The 26,343-nt window shown below is 40.9% G+C and overlaps 1 protein-coding gene across 2 annotated transcripts in view; it reads right to left on the bottom strand.

Moving 5' to 3' along the window:
* The window catches only part of hivep2a (HIVEP zinc finger 2a), a 124,967-nt gene extending 109,780 nt beyond the window's left edge, over nucleotides 1-15,187 (bottom strand). For both annotated transcript variants that reach the window (XM_084952884.1, XM_084952886.1), the window contains exons 1-2: nucleotides 14,723-15,187; nucleotides 3,452-3,503 (exon numbers count right to left, since the gene is read on the bottom strand). The gene's annotated coding sequence lies outside the window, so the exon portion shown is untranslated. The remainder of the gene's footprint in view (nucleotides 1-3,451; nucleotides 3,504-14,722) is intronic.
* Nucleotides 15,188-26,343: the final 11,156 nt, after the last annotated feature.

Raw genomic sequence — 26,343 nt, 5'->3', positions numbered from 1 at the left:
CCTCATTTTCCTCTTATTTGGTGTTCACAACACCATCTATTCAGCACATTGGTGGGATGAACCAGAAACATTGACCACGTCGATAACACCTGAAAATTTAACGACTGCGCTCTTAATCTAGCTGGGCCTTTAACTCGTTTCCAGGATGGTTGCTGAGTGGGCAAGACTGCTATTGTTATTATTATTATCTTAACATCACGTGTGCTGACTTATTTTTTTTCTTTACTTTGAATTTAGGAGACTTAAAGTGATAATTACTGTCAGCTGAAAACTATTGAAAAATTGTGTAATATTGAGAATTGTTTGGCTTCAAAATTAAACAAGAAGGATAAAATTAATGCCAAAGTTTTTTTTCTTGCATTCAAAATTTGTGATTATATTTATTGAGTAGTAATAATTTGTTTAATTCTGTACAACAATTAATTCTCAAGATCCTTGCAAAACGTTACGGTATTAAACTGTATAAGAAGCCATGCAAAAGACATACGTTATTTTCTTGTGTTTAGTCTTAGAAAAAGTATATTTGTCCTCAACAACTGGCATGAACAATTTTCTGGTACACACACACACACACACACACACACACACACACACACACACATATATATATATATATATATATATACATACATATATATATATATATATATGATGCAAGTTTTTTTTTTGTTTTTTTTTCACATAAGCCTCATTAGTTTTTTTGCTTTTTTTTTTGTATATCAACAGAAAAAGCCACACCTTCTGTCAGTTGATGTCTGTTAATGACAGTTCCAGTAAAATGCGATGAGGTGATGTCATCATGAACTCAGAGGCTCAAACAGAGACATGAAGATAAGCTGTAACTTGACTTGTTTGGTAAAGGTATAAAACCTCAGGGCAGTAATTCCAGTTTGAGATGACAAAATCTGAGAATCAGTGACATGCATATGATGTCTGGCAATTCTGCACTTCTTGCTATGATACAAACCCCTGCTGCCAGCCATGTTTGCTTTTATTACCCCAAATTTTATTTTATTTCATTTTTCAGGCAGATTGGCCATCATTGTGAAAGCAGAGTATACATTTCCGTTGGATTTCCGTTGGATTTGGATCCTAACACAGTGTCTGCTTCTGCCTTTACGCTCCATAATCAGCTCGCAAAACTTTGGTCGTGGCAAACAAAAGCTCGACCTGATTATTGTGCGTGCGAGGAGGAAAATTAGATCATTTACCAAACAGTACAAAGCATGTTAATGAAAGAGAGTCACAGAAATGTGATTGCAGGCAGCGGGAACGTTAAAGTGAGCTCTATCATTTGCACTCCCAGCTGAGGTCGCACCTCCAATAACGAAGCTGGCCAGTTTCCCCGGCAACCAGCCGGGAGGAAACAGTTGAGAGTAATTCTGGTTAAATGAAAACAGCTCAAATGGCTCCTTGTCTTACCGTCTGTTTTTTCTTTATGAGCCTCCCTGTCTCGCTCATCACAGAAGAATCAGCCATTTTAAAAGACGGTTATTATTGCAGAGAAGCACGACTTCTTAAATGAAAACTCTACTCTTGCACAGATAGTTGAAATATTTTCAACTATTTTCAACATTTTTTCTACACAAACTGCATTTTTAAACAGTTTTCTTGACTTTTTTTTTTAATTAAAGTGACCTACTGTACTTTCCCTTATTATCTGCCATATAGAGTCTGTTAAAGTTGTGGATGCTCATATTAAACATGGCCAAAGTTTCAAATAATGAGGTCAGTGTAAGTTCAAATAATCCATGTGGCAGAAGTTTTGGCTTCAGACTGGTCGAAATGCTCCTTTTATACTGAGTGATTTAATGTCAAAGAGAGGATGTCCTTATATGGACATCTCGGACTATCTTCTTATTGGGGAGTTTTTCCTTTCCGCTGTTGCCAAGTCTTTGCTCATAGGAGGTTGTGTAATTGTTGGGTTTTCTCTGTATTATTATAGGGTTCTTACCGTAGAATATAAAGCATGTTGTGGTGACTGCTACTACTTTTGATATTGCGATAGGCAACCAGTCACTAGAAGCTGGCTTAAAGGGCAAAATGTCACCTGAGCTATAAATGTATTTATATTACTGAGTTTTAAATATCTTCATAGATAATCACTGACTTGTCAAATTTGACCTCTATTCATTGCTCCCGAAATGTTTTACCTAAACTAGCTCATAAATTACTCTATTTTGTGCACAATGACTGGATGTCATATATTATTTTACACTATCCGGTCGTTAAGTGATGACGTGACGAATCCTACTTCCGGGCCTAAAGTAGTCTGTGTTTAATATGGCTTTTGTGTTGTTAACATGTTTAATGTTTTGTATTTTCTTCTATTTAATCTCAAAAAGCTCCTAAAACAGTCAGTGATCACTGTTGACCTCCCTCGGCTTTTATTACCGCTAATCATTTATTTAAGCTCAGTTTTTAAAACCTTAGAATGTAACTACAGCCCAGCCCATGCAGCTGTATATGAATGACTAACCTTGTATTGTGGATGGAATATCTCAGTTGTTCTCCTGGCTGAAGTTTGGTCCTTTTACAGCATCCTGCCATGCGATTACATTTGTTCCTGACCACCGAGAACACTCACGTTAACTTTTATCGAGTGGAAAAAAGTTAGCTTGTTTATATTATGCTCACATAGCTGTGTCGCTAGCAGTCACGTAGCACATCATTATATACCAGCTAGCCAAACTCCAGTAACCCTACAAACGTCACTGCTGTTTAGTTTTCTGTCTTCATTTATGTTGGAAGTGATAACAGAGCTGTACGTTTTAATTTGTTTCCAAAACCCCGCAGTCAGGACATGCTATATTGTATTTAGATCAGCGGTCCCCAACCTTTTTTGCGCCACGGACCGGTTTATGCCCGACAATATTTTCATGGACCGGCCTTTAAGGTGTCGCGGATAAATACAACAAAATAAAACTAGTACCGGTACCGAAAAAAAGAACATTTATTCATAACACACGTGAAAAGACCAAGGAAAACAAAGTAAATGATAAAAACGATAACAAAATAACGCTGAAAACCGATAAAAACCCTGAAAACCATACATTTCACACCTGAGCCTCAACTCTCGCGGCCGGGTACCAAACAACTCACGGACCGGTACCGGTCCGAGGCCTGGGGGTTGGGGACCGCTGATTTAGATAGAAGCTAGCGAGCTAACTTCCTGCTAACTTCTAACTCTGTTAAATGTCACAAATTCTGTTTTCATGGATGCCTGGATGTTAAACTCAATTGTTACACCTGGTAGAGCAGAACACTGATCATTTTATTAAAGATGAAAGACTTTAGACAGTTTTTCAACTCTCAGTAATGCCATAGTGATCGTTTGATATATGCACCTGCAGCGGAGTTTAGGCCCAGACACGGCTAGTGACGTCAGACTTAACGACCGGATAGTCGCGACATACAAGTACACAGTGGTTATTAGGTTTGTGGATCCTACCTGGTGCAACCGTTTGCCTTCTGGTCCAGTTTATCAAGTCCACAAATTGCCCCTAGAGGAGAAAGACAGATGACAGAATTAGAGCATGATGGCACTCTTATGCAAAACTGCCAGTTTTAAACACACTCTGTGTGCTACATGCATACAAATGGCTGCCTCCTGCACTGGAGTCATGCTGATTTCTGACATATTGCCAAATGCCCATGCAGTCTGTATCGCAGTACGGTTGTGAAAAAAGCCCCCCACTGGACCGACGATATGAACATGGCTGGGGGATGTTTAACCCACCCACTGCCCAAAGCCACATTATCACCAAGATGTCACCCGCAGTATTGGCATAGTTTTGGTTTAGTGCTGCTTGTCCTGTAGTTCAAAACAGGAGCATCTTCAAAAAGCATGCAAATTTCCTTTTTGGCAGAGAGTTAGACATGACAATCAATATTTTTGTTCATCTTTGTCGATTAGGCTACACCCAGCAAAACCAGAAATGTTATAAAAATTATATATAATCAAAAATAATCTAAATCTATGGGGGGGCCTAAGAAATACTAAAAACGGCATTTGTATCACACTTGTCCTAAAAGGCCGGTCATCTGCGTTTGAGCAGTTAAAGCAATATTACTCTCTCTTTTTTTCATTAGATTTGGCAATTTTATATATGCAACTTTTCCTTTCCGAACGGCTTCTTGGTCCACAAAAAACTGCCCTGGGGTTTTTTCAAAGATGACTGCCAAGTGGTGAGAAAAAAGAGTAGAAATAATAATATTTCCCTTACAGCTCACTAATCTACAGCTCACCAATTAAAGCAGTTACACTGAGTCTATTTCATGCCTTTTAAACTGATGTGTAAAAATGATAAATTGCTGTTTTAATTGGAGTATTGCTGAAGAGTACTTGGTAACCTTCAGTTGGTCGCCTCACAAACATCCAATGAAAATTATTTCCCTACAGCAAATAAGATTTTTAGTTTAGATGGATTAACTTTGTGGCAACAGTTTGGGGAAGGCCCTTTCCTGTTTCAGCATTACAATGGCTCCAGACATGAAGCCAGGTTCAAGAGGAAATGGTTTTCAAGTTTGGTGTGAAAACACTTGGCTGACATCAAGGCCATAAAACACATTTGGGATGAACTGGAATGCGTGTTGTCAACCAGGTCTTTCATCCGGCAGCAGCGTTGTACTGAACCAGATTAAATCCCCGACTGAGGTGGAGATAAGTTTATCCCAGGAGACTAACACCACACTTACCGCCAATTTAGAAACACCAGTTAACCTAACAAGCATGTCTTTGGACTGTAACAGGAAACTGGAGCACCCAGAGGAAACCCAGGCAGGCACATGCAAACTCCAAACAGAAATTTCTCAGCCATCTAGAAGGACAATTAATCTTCAGAAACAGTGGCCCCACATGAAACACAAGCCCCACTCTCCTTGATGAAAGTTCAGTGTTGCAGGGAATTATTACTTTCTGGGCGTCTCACCCTCAAAACACTTGGCAGCCTTGCTTTGGTATAGGATCATAACCAAAATATAACTAGTTGGCAACCAACTGAGTCAAGTCTCCAATTCCAAAGAGAGACATCACAGACCAGACTCATCGGCACAGACTGACTCAGTCTGACTCCAGCGTGTTAACAGTTCTTCTGCATTTAGAAACTAGACAGCAGTTATTTTCAAAAACTCTTGCCCACAAGACTGACTGCAGTCCATCTGAGTTACACAAGGCACCCTGTGCAACTGCCTTGTGATCCATATGCAATCCAAAGATTCAAGGGAATCAGCAACGACTGATTTTTTTCCTAGTTCTAAGGAGGTTTCTGTCCTATATTTCTTAATATCACTGAGCCAAGAGAGCAAAGGGTCTGCGCACTAATAAATTAATAAAAATGAGAAACAAGTCATTAAATATACTAAGGTGTCGTTTACCATAATTGGCAAGCCTGCCCAGTGAGTGCGTGGGAAACAAAAGTGCATTTGTGTTATTTCAGCAGTTACTGACAATTGACACAACACACTGTTCAGGTTTGAGGACGTCTCACATTTTCAGTCGTTTTTAAAGGTGAGAAAGTTATAAGACACTCTCGGCGCACGAATATCAGCATAGAATTGAAATGGGTGTCAGCTAAAAACACACAGCAGCAATGCTTCTGTAATATCTTCAGAACAGCAGAGGTGACATGCTGATCCTGTGGTTTGTAATCATAAATTCCTAAAAACACATCTTCAGTAGCTGAAGTCTCTGCTGCCATCTTAGAGGATTGGGAACATTTGACACTGCCATATCAAACCCCACAATGAATCCAGCAATAAGCAAATAAAAACACACGACATCCTGTCTTAGAGCTTCAGATCACTCATGTCATCTGTTTGTCATCTTGATTTTCGCTTTTCTTTTGTCACTTTTTTCTTTGGATGTGATGTTTTTCCATTGTTTTATTTTTTAAGCCCACTGGGGTTTCTGTTTAGTCTCACCTGCTGAGATTGGATTTTTTTTTCATCCCCAGATATTTTCTGAAGTGTTTTTATCTTTTGTATGGATATGCAAATACCTCACCCTAAACCTACAGTAGCAGCTGTCTCTGTGTTTTCATTGTGATAATATCAGACTGGGCAAACAAAGCCTGGGAACGGCACACCGATACCAGCTAGAGTATTTAACGAAGTTTGTTCTTACAGATTTGCATTAACTTTTAAAGAAAAACACAGGTTAGATTAAGCTGTAAAAGTAAATATCAATGCATAGTTCAATTATTATGATTTTAAAAAACCCAGACATTTGTGGTAGATCTTTTGTAATGAGCTTTAAGGGGGGAAAACCCTAAATATGGATTACACATAATCAGTTTGCAATGTTTTTCTCAGTCGATTAATCATTTTTTAATCATTTTCATCATAATTGACCATTTAAAGTTTATCTGCTTACCCTAAATCTGTCCAACCTTCGTCACTTGGATTGACAACATTTCCCAAAATGCCTCTGGACACCCCCCAGAGAAAATGCCAGGGTTCAGCAGGGTTTTACCTACACTTGGACTCATCAGTGAAGTATGAAAGTGAGAGTTTCCCAGTGAGAGAAAGTGAGAAGTTTTTAATTGTGCAAACACTCATTGCAACGTATTCTGGTTCGGGTTTCGTTTCTGTGGGTGCAGATATTTAAATACTCCCGGTATGACTGCAGAGCGTCGGCACAAAATAGCGGCAGTAAATTCTGAGTGACTAACATCAAAAAGGGATTTATGTTGGTGTTTGAGTTCACAGATTTTTAATCATTTTAAATCATATTATCATACTTAGACATCTAAGATTAAAAGAAAAATCAATACAAGCGAGCGTCTGGGTGTTAATGAAAGCAGGAGTTTGACTGTGTCATCTTACCTGTGAAGTAAGAAATAATTCCTACTACACTCATGATATGAAAGACTTGTATTTACTATTTACTGTTCACTGACCACTTTATTAGGTACACGTTGCTAGTACTGGATTACACACCCCTCTTGCCCCCTCTTTTCCCTTTTTTGGTGAGCTGGTGTGAACTGTAACCTCAATTTCCTGTTCTTAGCTAACAAGAGTGGCAGACAGTGTGGTCTTCTGCTGCTGTAGCCCATCTACACTACTTCAAGCTTCAATTTGTAATGCATTCAGAGATGCTCTTGGTTATAACAAATGGTTATTGTGGCCTTCTTGTCTGACCTCTGACACCTACGAGGCATTTACGACTGATGTTCACTGGAGATAGTTGTGTGGGCAAATCCCTGTAAATCTGCAGTTTGATAGCAACAAAAAGTCACTTAAATCACCTTTCTTCCTTATTCTGATGCTTAGATTGAACTTCAGCTTGCAGGTTGTCTGGACCATGTCTACATGCCTAAGTACATTGAAAAGGGAGATGGCCTCAGAAAGGAGCTGAAACTGGTTGGGATGAAGTAAAGGGCTGCAGCAAGACTCGGTATAAACAGTCCAAGAATAAGAAGAAAGAGCAGCATATAGATCACCTCTAAATCTTTCCAAATGTCTCCAAAAACTGAGAAAATATGCCAGTAAAACTGCATATAAATGTAAGGTGATCAAATTCTGTCTGATCACAAGTCCAAAGGCATCCAGTGTACAGTTATAGAAGACATGTTGGCAGAGAAGGTGTTGTATTTGATTTCAGGCCCTTATAGCATACAGTGTCATGACAGAAAACGGCAGCTTTTACAATGATATTCAAAATTATTCAACTATAGTTTAAGTTGTCAAATTGGCAGTGTAGAGTACAGTAAAGGAGAACAGGATGACGGTGGTGTCATCTGGGATTTCCTGATTACAAAACACTGATTTAGCTCCACTGTCTGATGCATAAATGCATGAAGTGAAACTAATTACAAGCTGCTGAGAAAGTAGGCCAGTTTGAGTAAAGGTCTCTCTTTCTCCTTCTCTCCATTTATTTCTGTAGCTTCGCTATGTCCATTTGAAAAGCCGCAAACACACACACAAAAACACGCACAGCCCACAGCATGTTCAGCGCCTGACTTTGCGTAAAAAGAGATTAGATTTCAATATCAGCCTCTTTTCCCCTCCCTCTGCCTTTTTTGTTTAAAAACCTGCAATATAACTGGCTGACATGGACCAATGGACAATAAAGAGTTCATCGCTGATTGGCTGAGGGACAACTAATGTCCCAGCACATGACATGCTTACACACTGTTCTCCTTTTTCCCTTCTTTCTTCACCTCCTCCAGTCCTCCACTCCTCCACGTGTATAACGGTATGAAACTAAACCACTGTGGAACAATTTATCTGGTACACCCAGTCAACCACCTCATTAGGCTTTGTGTGTGCATATGTGTGGATGTGTCTTAATAATTCACCCGTCGCTGTCAGGACCTCGGTCACCAGAGCGCTCTCAGGTTCCTTTACAGCTCTCAGGTGATCGCACATACTCACACACACACAGGGAAAAATTGTGCAATTGCATTCAAAAGCAGCACAATGCAATGAGATAAACTTTATATGAGTTCAGTGTGCCGTTCGCTGAGCGCAGTGTTAGCGTGCTGTGGGTGCATTATGTTGCAAAGCAGATTGTGCACTTCTTTGTTGGTAATAATCCACTCTGAGGTGTCTCATACAATGGTGGTACAACAACAGAGTGAGTGAGGCAAAGGACAACAATATACAGAGTGGAACAAAGTTCCTATTGTCAAATCTTTTCTCATGGAGTGAAATCCAGCAAGGTTAAATGATATAATCTGAATATCAGCGGCTATTTTTTCACTGAACTATGACATGTGGAATGTATTTTTTGGCAGTAAAATATGAAATATGAGAACGAACTACTAGATGTAACCCTATTTGGTTCTCTTTCAACTTTTCAAACTGTTTATCAGTCAAAAATACAATATTTACTCTTTATATTAGGGTCTATAGGTTCATGTGCACGTGCATGCTTTTACCAGCGAATCAGTTCCAAATGAACACCCTGCACACCAGTGAGACCGCGCTACAATGAAAGCTGTGTGCATCTGTATGTGTGAAGGGTTATGTCTTCACACCATGCCATACATCTGCAGTCATTTCAAATTCTCCAGCTATGATGTGTGCACTGTGATAATTGACAGCAAATGCTAACCTAACACGTCTGCAGCGAACCGGCTGCAGCACAGTCAGTGGTGAGACAGACAAAGAGACAGGAGGAGAGGCAGAGCGCTGCAATAAGAAGTATGTGAAAAGAAAAATGGAGGTTGTCAAACAGACATTTGGAATTGAATTCTCTGAATTCTTGTGTTGAATTCCAACTATTCAAAGTAATTTAAGCCTTGCTATTGTTTTTTGAGCCAAACCGGACACCGTGAGTCCAAAGTTCCTGCTGCATGCATAAGACTTTCTGGACAGTGGCATCTTGCAGATAAATGTAATGTAATCAGATGCGGATTCTGGTCACAGCATGAATATATGTGTGGCCACATGACAGATAAGAAATATTTATTACATCTATGGCAAATCCAACAAGGAGACATGTTTGAAAGCCTTGAAGAAAACTGGACATTGAGTTTTTCAATTTTTGGCAAAAATATTTGGCAAAATTCTCCCACTATTTAAATTTAAAGCTGTAAAGAAGCTGTTGTGTAAGATTAACAGTCTAAACGCTGTATTTTTAAACTCAGTATAAGCCCAACTTTTTGAGGTGTGGAGGTTTTTCAGAGGACTGTGACTTCTGTCTGCTAAACATTTGGTTTTCAGACTTTTTGTTCTCCAGGCACAACAAGAGAAAAGCCTATGTGAATAATAAAGTAGCCCCTAGCTCATCTGATCTGGTCTTCTTTGATTGTATTGTCATTCGCAGCCACTTTTGACAGCCCTTCAGTGGAATCTGGACCTATATCTTCTTATCAGACACTTCCACACATTGTTCTTCTGGTTCATATCCAGTGCTCTTTTGAAGCAGTTGAAGGGATGTTTAGTTTCACAAGTGCCTTTTGAGCTACATGCCATATGTTATCATTTAAGAGCCTCCACAATAGCTTTTGCAATACTGTCTATAGGTAATTTCTCCTTTAGGTGGTGGGTCACACTTGTTGGTGGGTCACACTTGTGGTTAGTTGTAATTTGCCCCACAAAAGAAACAAGCTGTTTACCGTGTTTGCAAAGGCCTCTGATGAGCCATGCCATCACCTGGAAACTGCACAAGCAGCCTGGGTTTTTTCTGTGACAGAGGCTTTTTAGGGGAAATGAGTTAAAACAAAGGAGAGACACAGTAAATTCGCAAGTCATTCATAATGTTTTTCGCAGTTATACTTCAACAATAATGTATGGATTTCACAAAATCCCACAACACCTCACAGAACACCAGTCATCCAGGAACCACAGCATGACGAAAAGTAGCACAATCAACTGCTTCACTGAGTCTGACTCAAATTCCCACATCAGGCACTGGTGACAACAGCCGAGCGGTTGAGCCCGTTCAGTGCAGCTCTACTCCAAGCTGCTTTCACAGCTCTGAACTCTTCTGTTCATTATCCAGTGAAAGTGTCAAGCGTGCACGATGGCTGATTGTCAGCGTGTGAGGATGGCATGGGTAAATCTCCAGAGAATTCACAGTGAGCGCGTGTCATTTGTCCAACCTCCCGGACCTTCTAACCAGGCACCCCACTGCTGTAGTGAAAGAGTGTCTGAAGTGGACTACTTCCTGCTGTGTGCACGTGAGAAACGGCATCTTTGATAGTAGTCCTGTGCTGATTCTAACAACAAAGGGTCAGCAGTTTAGAGGCACTTCCCAGTCACACAGCAACAAGTTCCATTTGTGTCTTTTTGCTAGTTTGTGACTTAATTGTGATTTAACATCAAACAAGCAACAAGTGAGTTGGCAAAAACTGAAGAATGGTATCCACGGCGCTGTCTGCAACCTTTCCTCTCTCTTTCATTACTTGGTGGGAACATTTGACGGCACTAACACTACTGTTATCTTCACTTTACTTTCACTTGTCTGCTAAAATTAAAGGAGTGAAGAATAAATACATTATACAGTTTAAGTTTTCTTATCTTGTTTCTGTTACGTGTTATTTCATTAATAAATGTATTGATTTCTTCGTTACAATTCTTTCTCTGTTTTAGTCAAACTTTATGTTAAACAAGAAAAATATATATTTCCGTCCCTTTTTCTTGAAGTTAGAGACAAAGAAGACTCAATATCAGTATCAGGCCTGAGAAGGTCAGAACAGTACATCGCCAGACGTAATTTTAATCTCCTTGAATTTATACAGTGCTTTTCTAGTCTTACTGACCACTCAAAGCACTTTAAACAATTACATTTTTAGCCGTACATTCATACAGCACTTTATTCTACACACTTAAAGCACTTGATCTTATTCATCATCATCTTTGACCAACATCCAGGTCAGTTGTAACAACCTTGTTACAACTAAAGAAAGTTGCACTGAATTTTTTCGTTTTTGGTGACTGATTGTGAATCGCTCACAATCATGACAAACTGGTCGACCTGAAGTTGAACAAGCAACAACCTCAAACTCAAGTTGGGAGGCAACTTTCAATCTGACGGCAATCGCGCAGGTCGCCTGGTGGAAAACAACTTGTCGCCAAACGTTCGCGGTCTGATTCAGACAGACTGTGATCACTCTTAGGCAGCTGGTTGTCACCACCATTCTGCAGCATTTGTATCACTATTTATGATATGATATATTTTATAATCTCTTTTGGGAAATTTGCTGTGGACTTAACTGCTTCCACAGGAAACATCTTAGCAAAGAGTCAATAAACATTAAAATAAAATAAAAATAAATGAATCGACAAATAAAGAAAAGTAGTCTATTTAGAATCACAAACACAAACCATTTAACTTAAAGGCAACGAACACATATTGCACAGATAACTTCAAAAACTGTTATTTAAAAACTTTATTGAAGCTAAATGATTTTTTTAAACTCTTGGGTTGGAATTCCAGGACTCTATTTTGGGATTTATGGAGGAATTTCATAGTTTCATTTTCTAATCTTTGAGGTCCTGGAAGTAGTTATCATCAATTTCTGTTCAATGTGTATTTCTGTGTATGTCAACACCAACAGTGAATTGCTGTATCAACACAACCAGACTGCATGTAATTGACAACTTGACCCCAGTCAATTGCAAACTGATAGCAGATGAACTCTGTCTTATTTCCATGTTAACACATTAAAATTGCGTTGAAGAAGGCAACTGACTACAAGTGGTCATATACCCAGTCCCGTTCTTCAGAGCAACCGTTTCAAAGGCAATGAGATTACAAGTTCATTGCACACAGTTGCCATAATTTTTGTTAGTGTCACCAACCACTGGTTGCCCTAGGGTGACTATAGCATAATGTACATCTCTTCAGGAAGGAACCAGAGTACCCAGAGGGAGCCCATGCAGCCACAGGGAGAATAACACTCCGAAGACCCCAGATGGGGTTCGAACTAGCAACTTTCTTTGAGTGAGGTGACTGTGCTACCCGCTGTTATTGTAGGTTGTTACATATGTAGCTTGTTGTTATATAAGATCACACTGCTTCACCGACATAAATGACTTTCCAGACAGCTGCTGCTTAAATCTGGCATACTGATTCATGCAGGCAGCTGCCCTTGAGCTAACACCGCTGTTACGGCCAAGCCACCGGGCTACCCATAGGCTTAAGAATGGTGTGTCCCAAATGCTAACACAGCAACTTCTAAATTAAAATGCTCCTGAAACTGTGCCAGCCCTGGCACAAGCATGATATATGTCAAAAAAAATCTCCAAGACATTAAGCCAAGGACTCTTAGCACTTTATGAACCTTTTCAACTCCGCTGCGTGCTGCTTGTACAAGGGTAGCTTGCTGTATGTTGGGAAGACATAAGAGTTCCCACAAGGCCTAAGTAATAAATTAATTGAATGTTTAGTGCTGAAAATCTTCTCACACCTCATGCATGTTCTCCATACGCCTGTCCTCCCTGGTAACAGTGCACTTGTGTGTGTGCGTGCCTGGATGCTTGCTCCTACGCAGTAGCTACACCGCGATGGCCATCTGAGGTGGCAGTAGGACAGATGGTACGTAGGTCGGCCTTCCCCCGTGCACGCTCTCAAACATCCATCCATCACTGACACGTGCACGCACAGAGTCAGCAGCATGTTCCCTGACAGCAGAATACATACTGTAATCATCTCTTCAGCTGCAGGCTACAAATGCCACCAACACCATGAGCACATTCAGGACTCATTTCTGTGGCTGCTTTTTCCTTCTGCAGCTTTGACTGACGGAAAAGAGGCATTCATCTGCAGTTATTCTTGCCATATTTCTCATTATTTCACAGTCTCCAAAGCTTTTTACTGTTTCTATAAATAGCATGCGCATGGTGTCCATTGTAGTCTAAAATTAGCCACCATCCCTGAACAAAAAGATAATAAAAACACACAAATGCATTATTTATATAAAATTGTTATTGATTCCACTTTTGCAATTTTACTTTTACTTTTCATTAATTATGAATCTATAATTTCTTTCACTTTTGTTTTATACTTTCTTTCAATTTATCATATAATGTTACTTATTTGATAACTGCATGCTTTTGTAGAGAAGCTCTTTGTTTGAACTTTCTGTCACACATTAAACATCAAACAAATGCTCTGAGATCCAGAAAGTCATGTTGGCTGCAGCTTGGCTGCATGCTGCCCTTCAGCTGTTTCAAACCTGCACTTCAGACCTCACCCTGCCAATCATGTGCACTGCTGTGAGTGTCCTTGAGCAGGATCTTACCACCTGTTGCATGCAGTTGCGTTTGACCCTGATCTTTGACCTCTGACCTAATGGAACCCAGCCTGCAGAGATGACCACTACGAGATGATAATGTAAATCTTCTTTGGAAATGAAGACAGGCTGACATATTTTCCAGGAGAGTACAGAGGGAGAGGGAGTGAGTGAGAGCAGGAAGAGCGGCAGGGCCGAGCCGTTAGTCGCAGTCTCCCCGGCTGGGGCCCCTCTCTATACGGCAACACGTCATGGAACATTCCCGGAACCAGCCAGCGCACCACCCACCATCTCTCTCTCCCTCTCATACACAGACACATACACAGAGGAAACAAACGATGAGCATATGAGATAAAGTCACCCCTATCCGAAAAAGAAATGGCCAGTGTTCCCCTGTTCGTTTTCGGCAAGCACAGTGTAAACCAACGCTTAGGTACTGTAGCAACAAGAGTCGTTTGTGACTCTGAGGAGTGTCACACTGATCATACTGTAGCAGCAACAAGGAAATACCAAAGAGTGCGCGGAGGTCACAGCTTCAACTCACTTTTGAACATTCCACGCGCGCTATAGAGTGATTAAAGAAGTCCCACACGAACGTCAGAGAGAACTGCAGGTGAAGGTCTATTAATCAAACCAACCTGCCGTGGGTTTGTGCTAAAAACAAATCAACCTTCGGACGCAAAAATCACACCAATCACACACCATCCGAGCTTCCACTTTCATCGCTTCCTATCCACCAACACGTACCCTCCCTCTCTTCCTCACTGTCTATCTCTTCCCCGGCCTTGCAACCAGCCTGGCCGGGCAGGCTACTGCAAATTCCTCAGGATATTACGCAACCTGGGTAATCTGCATGCAATGCAATGCGTGCCCGGGGTATTCCCCCAGCATAGCCTTGCCTTTATAAGCTAAGCAAAAGCTCAAGTGCCTTGAAAAGATGCCATAAATGTCCACCATGGCGCATAAAATCCCACTGTCAGTGTGATGTGTGTGAGAATATGATCCGTAAGCTTTCGTTTTCCCCTCTCCGCTCTTACCTTCTGTCTGCGCTCCGGCTGCGCGTCTCCGTGCGAAAATGACAACAAGCAGCCCGGTGACAGCAGATCCGATTCCGGGCGAGCTTCGCTCGTCGCTCCGCTACAAACAGCCAGGGGGTGGTTGTTAGAAATCCACAACAATCGAGGGGGGAGCGCTGGAAACGTCGCAGAGAAGAAGCCGACGAGGAAAAGTTGCGCGTAAAATTGGAAGGAATCCTCTGCGAGCGGATTTCTGCTGCCAGAGCTCCACTCCTGCAGTCAGACAGACAGTAAATGTGTGCGTCTGACTGTGTTGTGAGTGTGTATGTGTGCGTGTGTCAGGGTGAAATCAGGAGACACATACACACGCACACACACACTCATACGCACACGGGGGTTATTCCAAGCGCCACTTCCCAGAATAGCAGCATAGAGGAGAGTGAGAGTGAGAGAGACGGAGCGGCAGAGAGCGAGGAGAGAGGGCGTGTGTGTGTGTGTGTGTGTCCGCTTGCAGGCGCGCGTCCGTGCAAATGTGTGTGCCGCTGTGACGTCGTCGGATCCCCCAACGCGCAACCAGGGCAGAGGGAGGGGAGGGGAGGAGGATCAGTGGCCGAGGAGGAGGCTCTGTCTGCCGGCAGAGAGAGAGCAGGATTCCCCGGTCACCTCTGGAGCGACCTGTCTGTCTGACTGCCTGCCTGTCTCCGTGCCTTCTTTTTGCTTGCACATCCATAGATAAATAGTAAAACGGAACACATTCAAAAGCATTATTTGCAAATTGTACTTCAAAATCTAGCACATGTCGTCGTATTAAAAAATCAAATATTTCCATTGTTTACAGATGACACGACCTTATTGAATTATAGATGTCCACAGATATTATTAATATTATATATGTGTTTGTTTTATTTCATTTTCTTACCTTTTCTTATGGGTTTACTACACAGCTGGATGCAGGGAACATGTCTTAATTCCCCATGGCAGAAAATTAACCCGTTCACCTCATTTCCCTCTTTCTCTAATACAGTGTGTGCATGCAGTCACTGCTGGAATATTTAGGCTCCCGCATGTGCAGTGTATTGATTTGATTAAACGGATTAATTGAGAATTATCGCTGGTAGCAGACACATATGGGCCTACCATGGGCTGTTTTTGACGCATTAAAGGGCAGGTATGGGATTAGCATGGACAAGATGTGGCCCAAATGTCTCACCTGACTTGACACTTGGCTGGACCCAGAACCAAGAGTACAGGGAGTGCAGAATTATTAGGCAAGTTGTATTTTTGAGGAATAATTTTATTATTGAACAACAACCATGTTCTCAATGAACCCAAAAAACTCATTAATATCAAAGCTGAATGTTTTTGGAAGTAGTTTTTAGTTTTAGCTATTTTAGGGGGATATCTGTGTGTGCAGGTGACTATTACTGTGCATAATTATTAGGCAACTTAACAAAAAACAAATATATACCCATTTCAATTATTTATTTTTACCAGTGAAACCAATATAACATCTCCACATTCACAAATATACATTTCTGACATTCAAAAACAAAACAAAAACAAATCAGCGACCAATATAGCCACCTTTCTTTGCAAGGACACTCAAAAGCCTGCCATCCATGGATTCTGTCAGTGTTTTGATCTGTTCACCATCAACATTGCGTGCAGCAGCAACCACAGCCTCCCAGACACTGTTCAGAGAGGTGTACTGTTTTCCCTCCTTGTAAATCTCACATTTGATGATGGACCACAGGTTCTCAATGGGGTTCAGATCAGGTGAACAAGGAGGCCATGTCATTAGTTTTTCTTCTTTTATACCCTTTCTTGCCAGCCACGCTGTGGAGTATTTGGACGCGTGTGATGGAGCATTGTCCTGCATGAAAATCATGTTTTTCTTGAAGGATGCAGACTTCTTCCTGTACCACTGCTTGAAGAAGGTGTCTTCCAGAAACTGGCAGTAGGACTGGGAGTTGAGCTTGACTCCATCCTCAACCCGAAAAGGCCCCACAAGCTCATCTTTGATGATACCAGCCCAAACCAGTACTCCACCTCCACCTTGCTGGCGTCTGAGTCGGACTGGAGCTCTCTGCCCTTTACCAATCCAGCCACGGGCCCATCCATCTGGCCCATCAAGACTCACTCTCATTTCATCAGTCCATAAAACCTTAGAAAAACCAGTCTTGAGATATTTCTTGGCCCAGTCTTGACGTTTCAGCTTGTGTGTCTTGTTCAGTGGTGGTCGTCTTTCAGCCTTTCTTACCTTGGCCATGTCTCTGAGTATTGCACACCTTGTGCTTTTGGGCACTCCAGTGATGTTGCAGCTCTGAAATATGGCCAAACTGGTGGCAAGTGGCATCTTGGCAGCTGCACGCTTGACTTTTCTCAGTTCATGGGCAGTTATTTTGCGCCTTGGTTTTTCCACACGCTTCTTGCGACCCTGTTGACTATTTTGAATGAAACGCTTGATTGTTCGATGATCACGCTTCAGAAGCTTTGCAATTTTGAGATTGCTGCATCCCTCTGCAAGATATCTCACTATTTTTGACTTTTCTGAGCCTGTCAAGTCCTTCTTTTGACCCATTTTGCCAAAGGAAAGGACGTTGCCTAACAATTATGCACACCTGATATAGGGTGTTGATGTCATTAGACCACACCCCTTCTCATTACAGAGATGCACATCACCTAATATGCTTAATTGGTAGTAGGCTTTCGAGCCTATACAGTTTGGAGTAAGACAACATGCATGAAGAGGATGATGTGGACAAAATACTCATTTGCCTAATAATTCTGCACTCCCTGTATGAATGAGGGGCTGCATGTTTTGCCACTCCTCTACTTTCATTATTATGCATGTACCTTCTGGTTGAGGAATAGGATTGAAACCCTTAGTTTAAAGTTTTCACCTGCAGAACATGAAGCTTGTTTTCTCATTCAGTCTCTTTTCCCACTACATAAACATTTGGAGCTGCTCGATGCTGGCTCCACCACTAAATAGAGCACTGGAAAGATAAACAGAACATCTTATTATTGCTCAGCCTTGTTTGCTTTTGGTAGCATGAGCACAAAGCCTGAAAAATTATTTTCTTTCTGCTTAATGGCACAGATGCTACTGTTTTTTGTTATTTTAGCTGTGACTGGTTAGCATGGTTTATAAAGTGCATTCTTCTTCTTCTACAAGACCTACATCATGAGTAATTGATCCCTAAATCACACACTTTAACTGAGTATTGCCTTCACCACTTCTGCGAAATTAGAGTGTTTGATTTTAAGACAGGGGACTTAAAATCTCAGTCTTTCAGGGAAAATAGTTTTTATCCAAGCAACATAATGGTTACAATTGTAAAAGCAAGCTTCCACACAGGCTTCAGTATGAAAGCTAAAGGCAGACCGGGGCATGTGATTAAACAAAATATATGCTAATGTAAAAGTAATGATATTTTTTAAACATTTCTTGATGCACACATTTCTACAGGTCTCACAGAGCCTGTTCTAAAGCCACTGGTCAAGGCTATGTGAGACGTGTTAAAAAGTTAACAGGAGAAACTCTTTGGTTGTGTGGTTTACATGAAGACATTGACATTGACTGCACAGAAAATAAACTTTATATCTGACAGGTCCATTTCCTGTGCTGCTGTTCATCTTTAAAGCTCCATCATTTTGAGATTTAGCTGGCAGGAACATATTTGGATGTGGTCACGTGCTTCTTTCAGTAATTTTCTGTGGTCTCTGTTTGCTGTCGATGTCTCTTGTATCATCTTGAAGACAGATGGATGCACAGCCAACTCTTGGTAAAGAGGCTCTCAGTCCTGCACTCTTTTCACATCGTCTTCCTTCAGCATCGGCTTTCTCATCTGGGCATTTGGTGTTACCTTCATACTGACCATTAAGCTCTTAAACATTTGACTCAGGCATGCATCAGTGCTGACTATACAGCAAAAAATTAGGTGGGCCAGGAGTTATGCAGACTCTAAATTGCAACATGGGTTGAATTACAACTTAGTCTGTTTTGACCTACGTGACCTATTTTATGTACGCAGTGTTCTCTCTATCACTTTATACTCTATCTTTAATTGTTCGTGAATGAGTGTTGTGTGTTTTTCATTCTTATGTGAGTTTGTATTGTTTTACTGTGCTTGTATTTGATTGAGGAAGCAGAGGGTGTGTGACCTTCCCACCTGTGTGGAAAAGAAAATCTTCATCAGAATTGTTCACGACTTTTAATTATGCTGCATCCGTTTTACCAAAATTATTTATGTGCTCAGTGTATACATATTAGCAGCAGTCCTTTCTGCTTCACTGTAGTCTCCTCAGCAGGGCGTGGCAGTAAAAGAGTTAAGGAAGGCCAATCACCTGGTTAAGAGAGCACGGGGCAAACCATTTTAACAGGCTGGAGGGGTACAGATAGATGATATGTAGTGCCAGAAATTTGTATAACTGGACTTTTATATGTAAATACATATGTTTGTATTCTATTTTTTTAGGTGTTGTTTTTATGTAGATGTTTATTTTCATGTATGATATTCGTAGGCTTGTTCATGCCTTGTCTGGGTCTGAGACAGGCAGGATATAAAAGGCAGCTAGTTGCTTTCAGGATTGGTTGGTGTAAATGTGCGTTTTACTGAGTCCTGCTTTATGTCAATAAATGTCACAAGTTGATGCTTGAATTTGATTTGAGTATAACACTTATTTGTCAAAAATCTGAAGCTACACCAGTCAAACTGGTAGCACTAAAAAGTTAAGACTTCGGAGGGAAATCCACATTGGAAATCTGATGTAAGTGGAAACCCATTATAAACCTATAGCATAACTAAGTTATTACATTTCTGGTGAGGTGCACGTGGAAGGTTAAAAGGGGTTTCTGGTTCGATTTCCCACAGACGTCACAGAAGGCACAAGTCTAAACGTGACTGGCAGGAAGAAAACTTATTGTCTAAACAATAAAAATAAAAGATTTTTCCTCACTGTCATTTTTGACTACACTCTAACTCACTCTCTAGTGCCAGATCAGTATCTGGCACTATAAAATGCTTGTCTTATGGTGATAGTTCTGTCCGTTTGTGTAGGTTTGCTTACAGAGAGACTGCAGAGAGGAGTTTCAGCCATAGCAGTAGGTTGAATCCTGATTGGTTGATGAGCTGACCAGAGCAGGGAAGGAAGTGAAAGCAGAATTCACTGGGAATGGGAGAAGTGTAAAAAACGTTAGTTTAAGTTAAAAAAAAATACAGTGTGAGAAGTGGAGGCAGTGGCTGCAGTGGACACTTTTCATTGTTTTAAATGCTCGGTTTCGATTCAGCTCTTTGTGTTTATAATGTCACTCTTCTCCACAGCTGACTGATGGACCAAAAACAGTAGAAGCAAGAGTAACCCACACTTACTTAGAGCTAGTGTCCTCAGTCGAGGCCAAATGTGGCCCACATGAGAGCTGCATTCATTCCTATCTGGGATGTGCCATAATACAGTGAAATCTGTGTCTACACTATGGACAGGTCACAGGAGACAGTAGACAATAGCAGCAGCAAGTTTCCCAGCCACTTAGCCTAGTGTAGCATGACAAAGGCATGGTTTAGGCTCATCTGATTCACTGCAGACTACATAAGGAAAAGGAAAATTTGAATTCTAACCTTAAAGATAGAGAGCGTGTCTCTCCTTAAGCCACACAAGGAGCTTGATGCTTCCACAGGAAAGGGACCAGAAGGCTGAAGACTCTGCCTCCCATTCTTCTTTTGGAAACTGCAGGAACCACAAGTAAGCCTGCAGTCTGAGAGCAAAGTGCTCTGATAGAATAATATGTCACTATGACGTGTTTAGGATTTTTGTGTGTGAACAGCAAAGGTGTTGGTTGTTTGACTTTATGTACTTCAGGACTGAGGGAAGCCAGCCAATCCTGCTGCACAATACTTATGCTCAGCTAAGCTGACTGGATCTTGGCTAAAGCGCCATATGAAGTGACATTAATCTTAGCGTATTCCTAATAATGTTGAACTGTTTTAGGGTTTGATTATGTTCAGAGTTACATATTGCCAAGAGCCAACATCACATGAAACTAAAACTGTAGCTACTATATTCTAGTTTTAGTTCAGAACACTCTGCCGGTGTTGAACAGTTTGAAAAATAACCATAATGATGCCAGAAGATGACCGTGTGCTAATGGTTATAATCATGTTTCTTACCACTGAAAATCCAAGAAAGTGAGTGCAGCAATTGTGCATCAATCTGGTGGGTTGCACTACATTTTTAGGTGGGCCCTTAGTATTCACACAATACCTACTCTGGCTCCTTTCATGTGTAAAACACATTTGGAAATACAGCAGAGCTCATTTAGGCAGCCCTCCTGCTAATAAATTAGGCTTGTTAAAGCCTCTTTTTTTGAATGTGGCTATCTCTTTGTGCTATTAAGTTACATTAGGCTGTGCAAGTGCCTTTCAGTAGCAGGTGGCAGGTTTTATAAATGACTGGACCTTGTACCTGCAGCTTCACAGGTTTGATGCCTCTGACAGGTACAGCATTAGCCAAAGACACGGGCTCTGACGTAACCATTCACTCTGACAATAAACAGGTCAGGCCTTTTGCACAGCCCTCAGACATCTTCAAATAGCTCCCATTTTACCCGGGAACACATAATGACACATAATGGTCTGATAATTGTCTCGATGGCATCCGTCCTTTTAGAGAAGTTACCCAAGGTGAGAGTGAAAGAGAAAGAGGAAAAGATCTTGTTCGGCAAAGATGGAGCCATCAGTGAAGGGACTAGAAACACTGTGTTTTTTGGGGGTTTTTTTCTTGTTGAGGCTTCGCTGGTGCCCACAGCCGATAACACCGTGAAAGTTTTATCTCAAAGGGTTGTATTTGTGGCATTATTATTTCAAGGCCTACAGTGAAGAAACCAACATATGACTGTCCTGAGTCACATTTCAAGCACTTTTCCTGTGGTAATAGAGCCACCAGAAGAAGCAAGTGATTTATTTCTAATTTGTTTTCCAGTGTTCCAGGACATAGTGTTTGTCTGGAGTGGTGTGAATTTTGCAGAGTGTGAATCCCACCTTCCACTCACAGTTGTGATGCCAGTTGCTCCCCTGCAATCCCAGCTATTCAAAGAACACTTGAGTTCTAAACAAACAATCGGCAGTCTGAGATGCCGAGAAGTCATCAGAGACTGATTTGGTACTGACTAAAAAATCAGTTACTCAAATTTGGCTTGCTTTATTATCCACTTTGATGCTTATGGGGAATATAACGTGATACTGCATTCAGTAAGACTTGATATAAACAACTGAGACCTCATAAGGAATGTGTTTACAAAGGTCAGAAGTAAAAAGAGACAAGGATTGTTTTCTCATAGACTTCGAAAAGAAATCCTTTTGAAACTGGAAGAACTGGTTTGAGGAACTCCTGAATTGTCTTTGCTTTTTAGGCCCAGTAGCTATGATCATCTTTTATATAAAGTTTATAATATGACTGATCATTTATAAGCTAAAACTAGCAAAACGGTTTAGTAAATTGAACCCAAAGATGATTTAAAGGGAACATATTCCATTCATCTGCATCAGACTGGTGAGAAGTCCATGGTGTACCCCGCCTTTCTCCCTATGGCAGCTGGGATAGGCTCCTGGATGAATAGATATCCACAAGTTTTTTAACTTCATATATTTTTTTCATGCGCTCTACTAAAACAGCTTTGCTTAATTCACTTCTGCTCCCTTTAAGGCCACCTTCCTTTTAAGCTAACTCTCTTCTGATTGGCAGCCCCTCACAAGCAAAACATTTTGAGTAATGGGTGGGGCTTCTGTGCTCACCAGTAGAGCTGTGTTTCTATGACGACCATATGACAGAGCAGTGAAACACCTGAGCTTTTAGTTTACATACGCTGACCTCATTTTAAAACTTGTTTAATGTCATCATTGACCTTTCCAACATATATTTAAAACAGAAAATATAGTATAATATAAGTATAGCAGAAGGTTCTGCTATCATGAATTATTCAATTTTTCATTTGATTTGTTTCATCATTTTTTTAGTCATGCTACTGGTGTAGAGACCTGGAAGGGGGAAAAAACATTGCTACATAGGACAGTCGGTGGAGCTACTTCAAAAGCTGGTCAATTTTCCATCTGTATAAAACTATAAACATTTATGACACCTCTTCACAAAAGGAAAATATAAATAAATCAGATCTGAAAAAGCTTCAAGGTTTGGGCAGTTGCAAGAAATCGTGAAAAATCTGTTCTCTTATGAGGCTGCAAAAAAAAACAAAAACAAAAAAAACCTACATTGATAAATATATAAATACTAGGGGTGCACCGATACTCGTATCGATATTGAACCGTTCGATACAGTGCTTTCGGTTCGGTACGCATATGTATCGAACAATACAAAATTTTTAATTTATTTTATCAACTTTTCTTCTGACGATGCTGTCTGTGTTGAGAGCTCAGTGGATCTGCGTTCGACTACTCCGCCTAGGCTGCACTGTCGAGCGCAGATCCACTCAGCGCAGCGCAAGCTAGCAAGACAGAAGCTAAGCTTGTTGCAACATGGCAAATTAAACCTCCCCCACCCTCATTCAGATCTGGCCTTTGGAACTATTTTGGTCTTCATGGGAAGTATGACCCTGAAGGTAAGCGCGTCATGGACAAAAGTAAAACAGTATGTTGGATGTGCCACGCAATGCTCAATTACATGGGTGGGAACTACTGCGTTAGCGCAGTTTGCTCGTTAACGTGTTGACGCTGTCCAGCCCCACGCACGGGGCGATCCGCGGTAGCTCATTAACGGAGATTTGTCGTGTTTTAAAGCAAAGGTGAGCGCTTCAGTCTTTTGGTTGTTAGTTTCAGTGGGTCCTGTGGTCAGTGCTCTAAGGCAGTATAGTGACAAGGCAGTAATATCATGGTTAGGTGTCATGACATGCAGTGATGTGTAAATGTCCAGGCCTTTCTCGTCATTTTTTAGTGATTTGGAGGGCTAGTTCTCCAGGTTTTCTGACGGTATGATGAAGTTTTTCTTTGAACATTTTTCATCTATTTTCACTGACATTTCAATCATTCAAGCATTATAAAGGAGCCTAACACAGTATGTTTATCCTAACAAAGTGCCAAAGAGCTATTAGCTGAAAACATATATATCTCAGCATGGTGTGCAGTGTGGTCTTAAAAATTTTGAGAAAACTGGACAAGTGGAAGAGAAAAGTTGTAGGCCTACATATCCACAGCAGAAGAACAGTATCTGAAAGTCATACCATTATGAAACTGGGGGAAAAAAATCCACGAGCTGGACATGAGAGATGCATTTGGCTCTTCAGCTGATTCATCTAATGCTTCATCAAAAATGGTCTCAGTGAAAGGATGTCTGTCAAAAAGCCATCCTAAATGAAGGGGAAAGGAAGAAGTGGCTGAGGTATGCTAAATTACTGGAATGAAAATCAGCCCAGTTCTTGTAACTTGAAAATCAGGTCCAGTGGAGAGAATTAAACATTTTTGGTTCAAATTGTTGTCAGTATAGAGGACGTCAGGAGAGACATACAAAAGTAAATGTCTACATCCATGTGTAAAACATGGTGGAGGCTCTGTCATGGTTTGGGACTGCATTTTACCCAGTGTTGTTGGACATTTTGTCAAAATTGATTACATTTGAACACATACAAAAGCACCATCAGAATAGCTTCACTTTTCAGCATGACAATGATCCCAAAAACACTCCCAATGCAGTAAAAACATACCCAGATAGAAGAAAACAGAAATTCAATTCATGGACTGGCCTCCCCACAGCCTAGAGTCTAACTTCATTGAAGCAGAGTGGGATCATCAAAAGGCAGAAACATCCCAAAACAGCTTTGAATGTCCTTCAACAATCCTGGAGAACTGTTCCTGAAGACTACGTCAAGAAATTACAAGAAAGCTGCTAAGAGAGTTCTGGCTGTATTGAAGAAGGTGGTCAGACCGAATATTGTTGTTTAATTGTATAGACTCTGTTATTGCTTTATATACTTAATTTCCATATCTGTTTACACATGTTTCAAAAATTGCCGCATGTACTTCCCATTTTCCAAGCAACAATGTAAAGAAGCGATGGGTGGCTAAGCACTTTCACACAGTACCTCATCTGATCTGATCAACACTGACTTCCAATGTTAGATTCAATGACCCAGCATTGAAAAACCTGAGTAAAAGAAGGGATTTGGGCCGGGAGAAGTGTGTTCATATGTGCTACACATGCTCTAAGCTACGCTTCGCAAGGGTTACTCGTTATTGCGTCTGATTTAAGAACTATCCAGCATTTGGCTGAACATCATGTACCCTGTCATAATAGCTGGCTTGCCTCGTCTTGTTCTTCATGTGGGCGTTCCTAACGTGATAATGATGTGAAGTCACAGGGGAACAATGAATTGTTTACTGCCACACTAGACAGACAGACAGATTTCTCTCTTGGCCCGTATACATGCTTATTGTTGCTTTGTGTTCCTGTTCATGTGTATTTGTATCTGTGGGTGTGTTTGTGCCGGTTACAGATAAGTGGATTAATGTCTGCCATCTCCCATAAGAGGCTCATCGGGATATGACCTCATCACCACTGGCCCCGGAGTCCCCATGGCGACACCGTGGTAACACAGCACCATGGCGACAGGGAGCTGGAGCATTTTTTGATGTGACAATTTGCATCTGCTTTTCATACGAAGCCCAGCGGGAAGGTGAATGCAGTCTTGGAGACCATGCAGTGTTTTTCAATGTATACTGTACAAATACTGTATACGTACAGAAATGTTTGCAGGATTTCAGGCCCCAATGCCATACATGAACAAAAACACGTGGAAAACACTTGAATGCCATTAGTTGATCTCTAGCAAATGCCTTCGTATGACTCACAGCTTTAATAATTTGTTTTTCTTTCAAGCCAGCTGCCGTTTTCATGTGGTGGATATGTCATTCTACTTTAATGAAACACATCAACATCTTTTGATTATACACTGTTCTTCTGCCATGCAGTACGCCTCTGCTTTGAAAGATAATTTAAAAATAAGAGGGAAAAAAACAGGCATCACCTGCGATATAAAAAGGAATAACATTTACCAACCCTAGAGCTTTTTAGACGTGGATTTTAGTATTATTATTATTATTTTTATTTTATTTTTTTTGCTCTTTGAAAATGTAATTTTAGCGTAATCGAATGGATTAAAATTGGAATGTCTCCATATACAATAATACAAAACAAAGACTGTAGCCCTCAAAGATTTGAGGAGAGGAAATAGAGCTGCGACTCATTCATCAGACAGAACGTTTTGTGATCCCGGTGACTAAACAAGTCTCAGAGGATTCTAGTAAAAGTCTTTCACAACAGCTACACATTATGTTAAATGAGCTTCTGATGATTACAGCTTAACTTTTAGAGACCATTTAGTGTCAAGCATGACATCAGTTCAGGTACAAAAGCACAAAGTCAATTTCAGCCCACTGTTACTGTAAAGAAGTTGTGTTTGCTTGTCTCTGCAAGCCACTTTACAACCCACCTCATTTTTGGCTCCACCTTTCCATGGTGTATCTGACTTAATCTAAATGATATCTGTGGTCACTGAGAAGCTCAGAAGCTCTCCTCCAGCTCATCAAGGCGAACATGGAGTTGTCCCCAAGCCAGCAAAGATATATAATCTCTCA

Source organism: Perissodus microlepis, chromosome 15 (genome assembly GCF_051167445.1).
Source record: "Perissodus microlepis isolate ML-2025 ecotype Zambia chromosome 15, ASM5116744v1, whole genome shotgun sequence".
NCBI classification, from domain to species: domain Eukaryota; kingdom Metazoa; phylum Chordata; class Actinopteri; order Cichliformes; family Cichlidae; genus Perissodus; species Perissodus microlepis.
This window is presented reverse-complemented; position numbering and strand designations above follow the sequence as displayed.